This window comes from Cupressus sempervirens, chromosome 10, assembly GCF_028749045.1.
Source record: "Cupressus sempervirens isolate cs-2001-9-10 chromosome 10, ASM2874904v1, whole genome shotgun sequence".
Classification (NCBI taxonomy): domain Eukaryota; kingdom Viridiplantae; phylum Streptophyta; class Pinopsida; order Cupressales; family Cupressaceae; genus Cupressus; species Cupressus sempervirens.
In genome coordinates this window covers 849,780,550-849,797,544 of record NC_143127.1, presented here as the reverse complement: position 1 = coordinate 849,797,544, position 16,995 = coordinate 849,780,550, and positions in this window count along the sequence as shown.

Genomic DNA, 16,995 nt, shown 5'->3' with positions numbered 1-16,995 from the left:
CTTACAGAAGGGAGATCCCCAAGATTAACAAAGATAACTTCAAGGCACAGAAGGAGCTCATGAGGTTCCACTTGACAACCATTGGAGATTCAAGTCCAAAGTACCTAGACATGAAATATGTGACACCTATTGAATTATGATTGTTGAAGAAATTGTAGAAAAAAAGATTCATAACATTATGATGATTGATACTGCTTCATCTCTCAACTATGTCAAATTTGATGAACTTGGAGACTATAGAACTGCTCATGAGATGTGGATCAAGCTGAAAGCCATCTATGGAGGAGATGATAATGTGAGAAGAGATAAATCTAAAATTCTTAGAGGACAATTTGATCAAATAAAGATGAGAGAAGATGAGAAAATTGCAAAGTACAGTGGCATAATCAAAGCTAGTGTTTACACAATCAAAGCTTCAAGAGGAAAGATTGAAGATGAAATATTGGTAAGTAAGTTTCTCAAAACACTTCTTCCTATATATGCAATCAGAGTATCAACAATTCAAGAAATGAGATGCAATCCAAAGAATGATATAATATTAGATGAAATGGTTAGAAGATTGACAACATTTTAGCTAGATAACTATGATAATTATGTTCCTAGTTCTAGCAATCTTGAGTCTACATTTGAAGCCAAGTAGTTAGTCAAGAAGAAGGCTAAAAATTCAAAAGCCATGCTTTCTAAAAGTGAAGAATAAAATAGTTCTGACAGTGATCTTGAAACCATTGATACATTACTTGCAAGAATGTATCCCAAAGGAAAAGGAAAGTACAAAGGTAAAAAAAAATTGATCTGTTTCTCTTGTGAAGAAGTTGGACACATTATTGCAAGATGTCCAAACAGAGAAGAAAAAGATGAAAGGAAGCACAAAAAGTAAAAAGAAGGATTTTGAGAACTTCAAGGACTACAAGGAAAAAAGTAAGAAGTCTTGTTTCATGGCTAAAGATTCAACTAGTAGTGATGATGATGAAATGGTATATATTGTTGCAAAAGATGAATCTGATGATGAAAGAGATAAAATGACACTTATCTTTCATGTTAGAAAAAATAATACATGTATTATTTATAGTGGTTTCTCACATCATATGACTGGTGACAAAAAAAAATTTGAACATGTGAAACATTATGATGGTGGAACGATGAGATTTGGAAATAATGAACCATGTTTCATAAAGGGAAAAGGTTGTATCTCACTAAACAATGAACTTAGATCTGATAATGCTTATTGGGTTGAAGGACTATAGCATAATATACTAAGTGTGGCACAGTTGAATAAGATTGGATTCAATATAGAATTCATGAATGGGAAGGCCAAGTTACTAGATGAAAAAGGAAATTTGGTTGGGTTTGGCAACCAAACAAAAGGTTACCTATTCTACCTAGATCTCAATGATTGTTCATGTTTCATTGCTCAAGTAGAAGAAAAATGGTTATGGCATAAAAGACTATTTCATGTAAACTTTGATAATTTGGTCAAGATAAGCAAAAACAAAAGAATGAGAAGTATTCCTAGTCTAAGGAAACTTGATGGGAAAGACAAGTTTCAAAAGTAAAAACTATCATTCTGAAGAAGTCTCAGAGCTAGTTCATATAGAGTTATGTGGACCTTGGAATTGAGAGCTATAGTGGAGATAAGTATTTTATTCTTTTTGTTGATGATTATTCTAGAATGATGATTGTAATGTATCTTAAAGATAATTATGAAGCATTTTTCAAGTTTTAGTGGTATATGGAAAGTGTAGAGAAAGAAACTAGGAAGAAGTTGAAGTGTTTGAGGTCAGACAAAGGTGGTGAATTCATTTCCAATGGATTCAATGGATTCTGAATTGAAAGAAGAATTAAAAGACAAGTATCAGCCCTTGGTACACCACAAAAAAATGGTATAGTTGAAAGAAGAAACAAATCCATCATGGATTGTTCAAAAACTTTGATGATAGAAAAGAATGTTGCAATCAAATAGTGGAGGGAAGCAATCAGTACTACAATACATACCTTGAATAGAGTATAGCTAAAGAAAGACTCAAATCAAACTCCTTATGAACTATGGTATGGCTACAAACCTATGTAAGTTACTTGAAAGTATTTGGTACCAACTGTTATATCTTGAAGGAATCTAGGAAAGGTAAATTTGATGTCAAAGGTGATGAAGGCATATTCTTAAGATACTCCTATAGAAGTAAAGCATATAAATGTTTGAATTTATATGCTCATAAAATAATAGAAAGTGCACATATGAGAATTGATGAGTTTTCAGAAAAGAGTGAAGAAGAGAGCGACAAAGAATGTGAGGATTATAGAAAGTTTATCTACTATGAACCTAATACATTGTCAAATCCAATTGGAAGTCAATAGGTTTCTATTGGAAAAATTCAAGATATAATAGGTTACTGAGAGGGGAGGGGTGAATCAGTAACAATAAAACTTTTAAGTCAATTCAGAATAACCATATACAACATTCACTCATCTAGCCTACTGCATAAAAGAACTATTAAACATTTAAACCATATATGCATAGAGATTTGGTGACCCAGAAACCTTCCAAAATAGAAAGTAAAACTGGGGTGGGGATGATACCCACAAAGCTTCGTTATTGTAGTATGAAGTTGGCCGGTTAAGGCTTACAATGATCACTTCTGGTGATCTGCCCTGTTAGGAGCACAGAGGATTGCTAGATCCACCTTGTTAGAGGATTTACAAACATACTTTACAAGTATGCACTCTGTTAGGAGATTTGAATAAAGACAGTTAAGTCTACCTTGTTTAAAGGATTTACAAGAATGATTCACCTGTTAGGATGAACCAACAGATCAACTTACAACTTCACTGGATTCTTTATTGTAGATCACCTTTTGTGATTGATGAAATCATTTCTGCTCCTTGTAGACCTTGTTGAGTATTCTTTACTGCTGATGAATTTGCATTATCATAATTCCATATATTCCACTTCTCATATCATATCTTATGTCCCTTTTTTTTTAATGCAATATTCTTAAATTTCTTATTGAATGATATAATACATTACATATATATACCATTCCAATAATTATTCATGCAAGGTCGGCCAAACACAAGTAAACAAAATATAACTGAGTCGGCCAAATAGTAAAATAAACTCAAGTTCTTCAGACAGACTTGATGACCTTTTGATACATGGCATCCACTACGTTACTCAGCATCATCATGCACTCAGTAGAGGTAGGGGCTCGGTTCATACTAGTCATACAATGTTGCCTGGAACTCGGTAACCATTGGTGACTCGGTAGATATAGTGTCACTCGATAGAAACTAACTTCTTCATTAACCTCCTGAGCTCGGTTATCACTGAGTCCTTCCTCACTTGGTTAATACTGAGTGCATCTTCACTCGGTTAACACTAAGTGCATCTTCACTCAGTTAACACTAAGTGCATCTTCACTCGGTTAACACTAAGTGCTTCTTCACTTGGTTAACACTAAGTGCTCAGTTTGAACTGTCTTCAGTGCTAGGTTTGGACTGTATCTTCGATGCTCGCTTTGAACTGTGTTACTATCACTCAGTCTGAACTATGAGATGAGTGTTGTCACTAATGGAAAATAAATTTATGCCAACAATCTCCCCCTTTGGCATTAGTGACAAAAACAATTATGGTTCAAAGTTTATGTGCAAAAATTGACATACAGTTCTAAATTTTCAAAATTGATCTTTGCAAGTCTTATTACACATATCTTTCTTACATGTATCTCCCCCATACAATATGCATAGTATTTACAAGTCATTACACATATCTCTTGCACAATTATCTCTTGGAGTGTGCTATCTCCCCCTTTTTGACAATAATGCCAAATTAAACAATATATATTTACACAGAGATTCCAAAATGAGAGATAAACTCAGAATGTACCTTGAGAATAAGAGCCAACATCTTATCCCAATTTTCTTGCAAAATTTTGCTGGTGGAGAGTGCTATTTGAACTTCTGCAGAGAGTTCAATCATATGATCTGCAATTGAGAAGTTCTTGTCATGAATCAATGTTTTGGAATGGGCAATATGCTTCTACATTGTTTCCATGACAGGAAGGATCATATTTTGGATGTCAATCAGAGTACACTTGATCATTGCTTCCTCTCTCAACAATTTTGCCTATTTCTCTAACAAAAATCTTATTCTGAGATGATGGATGAACTTGAACTGTGGTCAAGCTGCAACATTTGGGCATTGACCTTCATATCCTCATCAATTTTATTCAACTTTTCTTTGATTTCCTTAGTATACTCGGTAACATCACAAAGTTTTTCAAAAAGTGAAGTTACATTATTAAAAGAATGTTCAAAATTACTCAAAATTGTAGACAATTCTACCTATTTTAATGCAATATGTTGAGCAATGTGCTCAAGCACCTTATTGTCAAATTTCTTCTCTGCCTTTTCAATCAATTTTTCTTGGCCGGAGGTATCCTCATTGAATTTATATACAGCCTCTTCTAACTAAATCAAAATGTGTTGAGTAGAATCTACTTCAACACCTATAGCCTCTATTAGAATATTCTTAGCACTTTCAATAATACTATATTCTTGGTCTCTCTCATGCCTCAGTTGTTTTTGCCTTGCCTTCTACTCTAATAGTTGACTGATCATTCTCATTTCATTGACTGATGCAGTATCTAAATCTATCTTAGGAATGACAATGTCCTTATCCAAGTCTATTTCCTCATCCACTACCTTGCTGGAAAACATGTATCTCTTTGCTTTTCTTGCAGTGACTTCACCTTTTCCCTTTGAAACTAAAAAAATAGTTGATGAGGCTGGACTAGCTGACAGAACTGGAATAGGACTAACTAGAGGAAGACTGAGAGAAGTGCTAATAGTATCAAAAATTGATGTTCCTCCCAAGATTGATGTACAGGTTGGAATGGGAGAACTAACAGATGCAAAAATTGGAGCAGATGAAATTGTCAAAATTGAAGTACCAGTCGGTACATTTACTATACACTTTGCAGTAGAAGTTGATATGCTTGATGAACTTACTACTATAGCTGATGATGACTCGGTCAATGAAGATGGCTGCAGCTCGATTGATGAAGTGGTATACACTTGCATAGATGGTACCCAGAGCTGAGAGGAGATAGGTGAAGATTGAGCAATTGATGAAGCGGTTGTGCACACAATCTCACCAGTAGAAGCTATCTCCACAATTGATGTAGCTGCTTTAGGTGGAGAGTGAGGAAGAGATGCAATGACTTTGGCTGCAATTTTTACAGGATCATCTTCCTCCTTAGCTTGTTCAGCTTCTTCCTCCATTTCATCTTCCTTGTCTTCTTCCTCAACATTTATCATCATTGAATGTAGATCCCTTGGAATATCTTCAATATCATCATCATCATCACTGTTGTCATTGTCCTTGATTTCAATAATATCCTCACTGGATTTATGTAGATGATAGATATTGCATCATTTACAACATGCTCAATGTCTTTGATTAGTATCAAACAAGTGTGGAATCTAATCATCATATTACCTTCATGATCTTTTAGTGATTTCTTCACTTATGCATCGGTGAGACTTGGCAGGAGATTCTTCAGGGTTTGCTCAAAGATATCCTTGATAGTCTTGATTGCAGTTTCCCATCTTGGTTGCAACCTCTCCAATAGCTCTTTAGGGATCTAAGAGGCAATCTCGTTCGAAGAGTATTTCCATCTTCCCATTTTTGAAATGCCCCTTTTTTGATTTTATATGATATTTCCAACCTCTAATTAGATCTTTAAGATCAAACAACTAATATCACAAAGATCCACCAAATTTCTCAAGATACCCCAAATCGGGTATGCTGAAAATAGTGCCAAAAGCTTCACAACTTCACAAATTATTAATAAATATGAAAATGGACATTTTTACAGAAATTTCAGCAGCATAAAAGCTTACAAAATGACATTTCTAGATCCCTATAGCTTTTACACAACAGTTCACAAATGTAGGACAAAAACTATGCTCATTAGGCTCCCGAAATTAACACAAAAATGCCCAGAAACACCACAAAAACACTAATAATCTATCTCAGAAGTTTAATCATGTCCCAATACATATATTCAGCTCTATTTTAATACCTTCAAGTCTGAAATACAGCAAGAACCCAAACTGATATGAAATACTCAACTGTAAACACCAAACTCATACAAAAAACACACCCGAAAACCCACAAATCTGCACTGTTCAGCACAAAAGCAAACTCTGTATGAGCATGCACATGGAATGGCTTCAAACTCCCATCCTTAGCCTTCTTGTAAACCTATAAACTCCCATTCTTGGGTCTCCCTGGAAACCTGCAAACTCCCATTCTTGGGTCTCCTTCTCCACAGGTTTGGCAGCCTCTGAAGAATAACAAAGAATGAGCAAAAATCAAGTTCTGGAATCAGCCCAAAATTCCTCCAAACCCCTTAAAAGAGGGAATAACTGTAACTCATGTCCAAGAGAGGTTAATGAAACATATTTTAATAATAATTTTCATTTATTAGTCCAATAGTTTTCAAAGATTAACCCCCTTTTTTTGAAACTTCACTTTCTTGGGCCTGCCTACCTTAGCAAAGATTATTATTTTTTAATTATTTGAAAAGGGGACATGAAAAATCCTCCCCTCCCAAACATTTTTTGTCCTCAAGCAATGGCTGAATAATAAACCAATCAATCCACCTGGATCCCAAATGTAGTTATGAACTATACTACTACCAATTAACACAGGCTCCTACAATATCCTCTGCAATATGACCAAGAGGAATCCATAATCAAACTGACAATTATAGCTCAACCAAACTCCAAAATCACCACTACCATAGTCAAAAACCCATGAGACACAAACTCTTAGAACATCAGAACCCAAGTAAAGTGGACAAATCAAACTATCAACACAGTAAATACCATCAACGCATCCCACTGGCCTATACGAAATGTACAATCCAACTTCGCAACAATGGTGAACACTCTCGAATGAAACTGTACCAAGTATGGAGAATCCACACATTGTACAACTCCTATAGTCAACACAACTTTGCAAATCACCGGCCACTATCTCATAACCATAACTCCCATGCACTGCTGATGGTGAAAAAACATTACACGATAAAGAGTAAGAAATGGAATCCAAACCAAATTTTCCTGCCATCAACTCCTCAAAACAAGGATCAAATGCTAACTGATGTACATACCTTGCAATATAATGTTGATTAAAAAAACCAACCTCAGTCAACAGATCACCATGAACAAGTGATACAACCCACTGTGACTAATCACTAGCTAAGTCAGGAGATGTCATAGCCAAAGGAGTAGAATCAATAACAACACCCACTGAAGCATCACTCCCAAACTCCTGCTCTAAGTCACATATTATCAAGCTATCAACTGCAGAACCTATCACCATGTCATGCCCATCACAACTCTCATCTTGAGGCATCAAACTATCCCATAACTGATGATAAGCACTAGGAACCAAAGTACATCTTTGTATCATCATCTCATCAACATGGTCATCAAAGGTAAATTGATAAGCGTACCTCACAGTGTAATGCCGATAGAATTTGCCAATCTTAGTCAGTGGCTCAGACTGTAATCTAGATGAAACTAACTAGAATTGATCATTAACCATGTTGGAATTGACTACTACCTCCAAAGATATCACCAAGGGAGTAGTATTACTAGCAGGAACCATGCCAACTGCCGACTCACCAACATCACACATGATCTTTGATACATCTCTAGTCTTCGTGCCATCAGTACTAGAGGCCACCACCATGTCAGGCATACAAAAATCTACTACAACACCCAACTCAACTGAACCTAACTCTAGTGGGAATGAACCTGATATGCCAATGTTAGTATCAAGGATGGATGCATCCCCATCTCCACTGTCTCTGACAATCTCAGCCATGGACATCCTCGGATCACCAAACACCAGAGCTTGTGACTGTATAGAATCAGGTAAAGACTATAATTGCTCTAACTCCATGGTCACCTTAGCCAAATGAAACTATGACTCCTTGAAAGCCAACTGTGTACTCTCAAGAATCTCAGAAGTCACCTCAATCTGCTCAGTAAGCTCACTCACCTCATCTTCCTTGGCCAACAATGCATTATATGTTGTACTACCCCACTCCATAAGATAATCTCTGTCGGCTACCAACTGCATATAATTCTGTCTCAAAATTTGAATAGCCTCCCATAAAGAGTGGATCTCTATCAAGGAAAGATAATTGCCTTCCTACTCATCACTAGTAGGATAACCCCATCCATAAACTGCTAACAACTGACGAGTGGCATCAAAATGCTGGCAAGTGATAGCAATGTCTCGGTCACTAACTCTCAACTGATTAGACACATGATGGCACTGTCTTGACTATCTTCTACAAACCTCCTCTGATGCACTATCTAAAGGAGTATCCTCAAAGTTACTAGTCTCTAGAGTATTACTATCCATATCCTGTGAATCAAATCTAAAGCTCATATCAACATACGGAGTATCAAAAACATTAGCATTGTTGTCCAAATCCTCTAACCCAAGGAAACTAAGTCTTCAAAACTACCCACTGCATCCTCCTGGATGTCATCAATGCCAATATGATCCTGGGACTCATCTATACACACTGCCAAATATGAAATATCATCAACACATTCCAGCAAGTATGGTCGACTGGATATATGAACAAAGCCCAATATCGGTGTATAAAAACTAATACCAACATCGGACAAGATATTGGCACAAGAAAAGACAACACCGTGTAATCTGCTAATCAAATCCATGATAGCACCCAAACAATCATTGCTACCAAAAAGTGTTAAAGATTTCTAGTCAACTGAATCCCAAATGCCAATACAACAATCTTGAGTCCATATTCGTAAACTATAATCAGCTGGTAACTCAAGCAAAATCCTCACCTGAGTAATATGACCAATACCAACTAATTCCACATACCTGTCTAACATTATCCCTATATCTTGGATGTGAATTCAAGATGAAATCGCAACATTATCAATGTCCACATATCATCTACCATTCGCAGGAAGCTGAGTATTAGGAGTGCAAGATGAAACTAAACTCAATTCCATGCCATGTTTATCCCCATGTCTCTCCCAGTCTTGTAATGCCAATGGAGTATTCACCAAAGAAGCTCGAGTGTCCTCAAGCTTGTGAGAAAGCTTGTCAACTTCCTCCTCCTTCCTCCTCAAGGCATCTGAATAGTCTCCAACAAGGCTAAGAAGATGGTCATGATCTAATAGAAGATGTAAATAACTCAACTTCATCATTCCCATTGCTTCCCTAATCGCTTGTAAGTCAACACAAGGAGACTTTGCCTGAACTCCCTTATGTCTACCCTATAACTAAATCATCTAAATGTGATCCTCTATCATATCCTACATCCTGTCATGATGAGATAATGAAGTCACAATACTATCTTTTTTCACCTTCAGCTGGCTGGAAAAATCATGTGAAGTACTACCTGCCTCAACCTCATGTGATGAAGCATCTAACTGTGCCTGGTACTCTTTCTCAGCAAAGTCATGAATGCTCAATGTCTGCTCATCTCTACCAAGTATCTCACCATCATGCACAACAAAATCCTCATAATCATCATCTAAACCCACTACCTCTTGTGGCAGAGTAGAATCTGAGACCTTTGTCTGGCTATAAGCTAGTTTCTCAAACTCCTCATGCAAGTTCTTGGTAATTGTGTCATCTGCCCTATGAGAAAATTTTCCAAATAGAAATCCAGTCAACTTATCCACCTTAGCTGGGTCGGACAACATTTCATTCATTATATGGTGGTGCTCAACCAACTGTTCAGACATGTCATGGCTTATTTTTATAAGTTTATCTCGAATGTCTAAATAACCATCCTTTCTACTGTTTTGACTCTAGATATCAATTGTCCAAGATCGTGTCCTCTGAGACTCTGTACTATACCTATCCATTCTAGATAAAGTAGAGTGTAACCCCAATAGGATATAACTTCTTCAAACACCAATTACTAACATGCAAATGATTAGAAGTAGCATGCAACCATAGATTTTGACATGCAACTTATTAGAAGCAACATGCAACCACCAAATTCACCAAGAACTAACATGCAAATGATTAGAAGTAGCATGCAACCATAAATTTTGACATGCAACTGATTAGAAGCAACATGCAATCGTAAATTATGACATGCAAGATCTGGGTAGTTGTCAAAACTGACATGCAAGATCTGGGTAGTTGTCAAAACTGACATGCAAGATCTGGCTAGTTGTCAAAACTGACATGCAAACTTCTACAACCACCAAATTCACTAAGAACTAACATGAAAATGATTAGACGTAGCATGCAACCATAAATTTTTTCATGCAGCTGATTAGAAGCAACATGCAATCATAAATTATGACATACAAGATCTGGGTAGTTGTCAAAACTGACATGCAAGCATCTACAAACCCTCAGGATGGAAAGATCATGGCTCTGATACCACTGAAATGTCCCTTTTCTGATTTTATATGATATTTCCAACCTCTAATCAGATCTTTAAGATCAAACAACTAATATCACAAAGATCCACCAAATTTCTCAAGAAACCCCAAATTGGGTATGCTGAAAATAGTGCCAAAAGCTTCACAACTTCACAAATTATTAATAAATCTAAAAATGGATATTTTTACAGAAATTTCAGCAACATAAAAGCCTAAAAAATGACATTTCCAGATCCGTATAGCCTTTACACAACAGTTCACAAATGTAGGACAAAAACTATGCTCATCGGGCTCTCGAAATTAACAAAAAAATGCCCAGAAACACCACAAAAACACTAATAATCTATCTCAGAAGTTTAATCATGTTCCAATACATATATTCAGCTCTATTTTAATACCTTAAAGTCTGAAATACAGTAAGAACCCAAACTGATATGAAATACTCAACTGTAAACACCAAACTCATACAAAAAACACACCCGAAAATCCACAAATCTGCATTGTTCAGCACAAAGGCTCTGTATGAGCATGCACATGGAATGACTTCAAACTCCCATCCTTAGCCTTCTTGAAAACCTACAAACTCCCATTCTTGGGTCTCCCTAGAAACTTGCAAACTCCCTTTCTTGGGTCTCCTTCTCCACAGGTTTGGCAGCCTCTGAAGAATAACAAAGAATGAGCAAAAATCAAGTTCTGGAATCAGCCCAAAATGCCTCCAAACCCCTTAAAAGAGGGCATAACTATAACTCACGTCCAAGAGAGGTTAATGAAACATATTTTAATAATAATTTTCATTTATTAGTCCAACGATTTCCAAAGATTAACCCCCTTTTTTTTGAAACTTCACTTTCTTGGGCTTGCCTGCCTTAGCAAAGATTATTGTTTTTTAATTATTTGAAAAGGGGACATGAAAATTTTACTCAATACCAGTTCCTCAATCTTCATTTTCTCCTATTTTGTTCTTGTTTCAAACTTCAATGCTTTGAAGTTTGTGAAGCTAGCACCTGCTTCTAATTGCTTCAACCTTGCCTCAAATGTGAGTGGAGGCTTGACAAGTACAGATTTCTTCTTCCCCTGTCTTGTTCTCCTGGAGAAGACTGTAGTAGCTTTCTTTCTAGGTTTGGTGATAATCACCTTACCTTTCTTCCATTGAGGCTCCTCTACTTTTTCTGACTCGATTTCCTCTTCTTCTTCATCATCTTCTCCTTTCCCTTCAATAATCATCAGAGGACCAACTTCTATTTTTAGCTTTGCAATCCTCCTCTTTCCTTTGCTAATGACCTGAGGGATTTTGATTTGAAGCTCAATTCTAGCCTTAGCTTCATCATAAGTTCCAAAGACTAGTTGCTTTGGGTCTACTGGTTCATTCACCAGTGCTTCTATGATATCTTTGGTTTCATCAATATTGACCTCATAAGGAAGAGGTTTCACCCATGCAACTCGGGGCCTGACTGCCTGTATGTATACTTTGTCACAATCTACCATAAAGCATACATATTCTTTGTATTCCTCAACCAGTTTAGGTGGAATCCGAAACCTATTGTTCATTCTTTCCTTAAAATCTCTAAAGTAATTATCCAAAACACTGTCAAAATGTTCACCTAACTCTGCAATGAACTCATTTATTTGATAAAGAACGGGAATATATTTTCCCCATACTACTGATCCTTTTGATGGAAAAGACTTTTGAACATAGAAAAATAAATAGATCAAAAGTGAACCAAATTTGTAGGAGTTGTTCTTTGAAGTCCTTATGCTTTCCATATTTTTATTAAATTGAGACAAAAGCAATTCAGACAGATCAAACTCAACATTCTTCTTTACTACCTTATATGCTAAATCTATTGCTTCACAAGGTACACTGTTTGGACGGCTCAAACTATAAATTTTATGAGCAATGACGTGAATACCAAATCTTAATTCAGCGTCAGCTACTATACTAAGCTTAAGTCCTCTACCATCCCATTCTGCTTGGGTTAGCCTTTGCAATTCTTCTCGACCTAGGGTTTTGGTAGACTTAGCTTTGCTCAACATGGGAAGGCCAGTAATCTTGTTAATCATTTTCTTTGTGATAAGCATTGGTTGCTCTAACCACAATTTCCCATTGTGAACCTGACTGAGTACATACCTAACCCATTTAACTTGAAAATTCCTTGGCAAATGTGAAATGTGGGTTAACCCTTTTGTTTCAAGATGCTTATGCTCGGGTTTCAAATTTCCATCTATGCTCATTTCTCCTAGGGCATTATCAATTTCTAGGTTTCCAAGTTCTTGAATGGAACATTTGAAATGAGAGTGAATGCCATTTAAAAGGAGTACCTTTGGAGGAATTTGAGACTGAGCACCGTTAGGATCAAGTGATTCTGCAATTGTTGGTGCCAATTTGAAGTTTGGTGCCTTCCATTCCACACCTTTAACCAGCATTTTTGAGCCTCTCTTTGCCTTGGAGCTACTACTTTCGGATGCCATTACTGCTCGGTAAGTGAAGAGAAATTCTAAACAAATTCTTTGCCCTTTAAAATTTGCTCAAAACTGCTTTAAGTTTTCTCTGGAATCGTAGAAGATAACTTAGCTCTAAGTTTGTAGTGAAGAATAAGATCAAATTTTGCCCTTTTTGACAAAAAATTTGTCATAAATGCTTGGTACAACAATAGATGAAATGACAGGTTGTCATCCACTTGCTCGGTAGATACTATCAACTCGGTGATCAAAAGAAAACATTGATGTACCGATCTAACTCGGTAAGGTCACGAACCGACCTTGCTCGGTTGATATAACTTGGTAAGTGAAACTTTATTGCACCTGACTAAACTCGGTTAAGTCTAGGATCAAAGTGTATCTAAATACTATTCTAATCATCTTTCTTCTTGTGGAACTGTTTAGGATAATTCTTGGAGGATGCAGTTCCATACTTTCTTTTATGAATATTAATCGGAAATGGTGGAGTCACTCATTTCTTGAGTGATATTGCCATTGCTTGACTTATCTTGTTCAGTAGATTTTGGAATCCACTGTTGCTTCATTTGCTTTCGAATGTTATCTGCTTTGATTTTCTTCTCATCTTCAATTCTTTCTATATTCATGCAATTTCTAGTTATATGAAAAAGTTCTGTACATGTATAGCACCTTACAATAGTGTCCTTCTTCCTTAGGTGATGTCTTGCACAATTTATGCCAGTATGTCCATATTCTCCACAATAGTGACATCTGCACTAGGTGTTGTAGTCCCATCCAAATATGGCTTTGACAAGTTGTTCAGCTGGATCGAATGATTTGGATCTGCATCGGAATGCCTTGTGACCATGTTTTTTGCATTTGTGACAGTTGCCTTCAAATTTTGGTTTTTCTTTGCACTCATTTGCTTTGTGACCATGTTGATTGCAATTGAAGCATTTACCATTGAATTTTTCTTTTCCATTGCTCCAACATTTGTTTGATGTATAACCTAACTTGCCACAGTGATTACAAGTGGGTTTTTTATTCCTTTTTTCACCTTGTTTGGAGGATTCACCTTCTTCCTTGTATCCAAGACTAGCTTTACCTTTATGTCTATAAAGATTTTCCTCATTTTGTTGATTTAATTGATTCATATCTGCTTGGGATTTCATCATTCTTTCATTGACTTGCCTTTCAGAGATTAGATCATTTTCCAAGCTTTCATTGATTTGTCTTTCAGTTCTTAAATCATTTTGTAGACTTTCATTGATTTTATTTTTAGTATTTAAATCATTCCTTATTCTTTCATTTTGTACTCTGAGAATCCTGATTTCTTCATTTGCATTAGAGAGTTGGTCTATAAGGTCTTCATGCTAATGGGACTGATTATGAATTTTATGGCTTATATCTTCCAATTCTTCTTGTGCTTTGTTTCTTTATTCCAAAACTTCACATAGCCTAATTGACTGTATTTCTTGCTCTCTTTTAAGCTTTCTTACCTCTTCTTGCAGAGATCCATTCTTTTCTAGAAGTTCTTTGATTGCCTTGTCAGCTTCTTCTGAACTACTTGATGGTAACAAATCTTCAATCTTTTCTTCAACATAGTGATGGTCATTCATTTGTCTTGCAAGTTCCTTTCTTCTTTTTAGGGATTGAGAAAGATGCTCCTTTGCTTCTTTGAGTTGAACCATGGCCATTTCTAGATCTAACTTTTCATTTTCAATAACTTTCTCCAGTCTGAATATCTCCATAACTTAGATCTTTGCTCAAGCTGTCAAACTTTGTCCTTAGAACCAAAAAGCTTTGATACCAATTGTTGGAAATATTCAAGATATAATAGGTTACTAAGAGGGGAGGGGTGAATTAGTAACAATAAAACTTTTAAGTCAATTCAGAATAACCATATACAACATTCACTCATCTAGCCTGCTACATAAAAGAACTATTAAACATTTAAATCATATATGCACAAAGATTTGGTGACCCAGAAACCTTCCAAAATAGAAAGTAAAACTGGGGTGGGGATGATACCCACAAAGCTTCGTTATTGCAGTATGAAGTTGGCCGGTTAAGGCTTACAATGATCACTTCTGGTGATCTTCCCTGTTAGGAGCACAAAGGATTGCTAGATCCACCTTGTTAGAGGATTTACAAACATACTTTACAAGTATGCACTCTGTTAGGAGATTTTAATAAAGACGGTTAAGCCTACCTTGTTTAAAGGATTTACAAGAATGATTCACTTGTTAGGATGAACCAACAGATCAACTTACAACTTGACTGGATTCTTTATTGTAGATCACCTTCTGTGATTGATGAAATCATTTCTACTCCTTGTAGACCTTGCTAAGTATTCTTTACTACTGATGAATTTGCATTATCATAATTCCATATATTCCACTTCTCATATCATATCTTATGTCCCTTTTTTTTATGAAATATTCTTATATTTATTATTAAATGATATAATACATTACATATATATACCATTCCAATAATTATTCATGCAAGGTCGGCCAAACACAAGTTAACAAAATATAACTGAGTCAGACAGACTTGATGACCTTCTGATACGTGGCATCCACTATGTTACTCGGCATTGTCATGCACTCAATAGAGGTAGGGGCTCGATTCATACTAGTCATACAACATTGCCTGGAACTCAGTAACCATTGGTGACTTGGTAGATATAGTGTCACTCGGTAGAAACTAACTTCTTCGTTAACCTCCTAAGCTCGGTTATCACTGAGTCCTTCCTCACTTAGTTAATACTGAGTGCATCTTCACTTGGTTAACACTAAGTGCATCTTCACTCGGTTAACACTAAGTGCTTCTTCACTCGGTTAACACTAACTGCTCAGTTTGAATTGTGTCTTCAGTGCTCAGTTTGGACTATATCTTCGACGCTCAGTTTGAACTGTGTTGCCATCACTCAGTCTAAACTGTGAGATGAGTGTTGTCACTAATGGAAAATAACTTTATGCCACAATTTCACCTCTCAAGTCCCCAAAATCACTAGAGGCTACTGAGTTGCAAATAGTGTAGCCTGAGTCACAGTTTGAAGGACTCTAGTCACAGTCAAAAGCTACAAAGCTCTTGCTAGAGCAAACTGAGTCTAATGGACTTGAGTCATAGATAGTAGGACCTTTGCTTGATATAAAATAGCATGACAAGGTTAGTGGACCAAGTTCTAAATTCAAAGTATCTATGTTGGCAAGATATGTCAAAAGGCACCATGCACCTGATTAGATCATTGGAGACAAGTCAGATGGAACAATGACAAGAAACAAATTGAAAGGTACATGTTTGCTTACTAAATTTGAACCTAGATTAGTTAAAGATGCTTTGGATAATTAAAGTTAGATTGAAGCAATGAATGAAGAGATAGAATAGATAGAAAGGAACAAGACATGGATGCTTATCCCTAGACGCAAGGATAAAATGTAATTGGCACTAAGTGGGTTTTCAAAAATAAGTTGAATGAAGATGGAGAAGTTTCCAAACATAAAGCAAGGTTAGTATGCAAAGGCTATTCTCAAGAAGAAGGTATTGATTATGGTGAAATTTTTCTCCTATTGCAATATTAGAATGTGCTAGAAATCTACTTTCTTATGTTGCACATAACGGATTTAAAGTTTATCAAATGGATGTGAAATTTGCATTCTTGAAGAGAAAGTTTACATAGAACAACCAGAAGGTTTTGTAGATCCTAGTACAAAGGATATGGTTTGTAAAATACACAAGGCATTGTATGGACTCAAGCAAGCTCCTAGAGCTTGGTATAAAAGACTTCATAACTACTTGATAAAGATTGGTTTTCAAAGAGCAAATGATAATGGTGACTTGTATATGAAAGAAGGACTAAACAAGAAAATTGTATTGGTTGAAATCTTTGTAGATGACACATTGTTTGCTAGAAATGATGACTTGTGAAAAAAAAATTCATAAGAGATGAGTAAAGAATTTGATATGTACATGTTTGGAGACTTAAAATTCTTTGTTGGATTATAGATCTAGTACAAGAAAGATGGTATCTTCATTACTCAATTCAAATATATTAAGGATATACTAAAGAAATTTGGAATGGGAGATTCA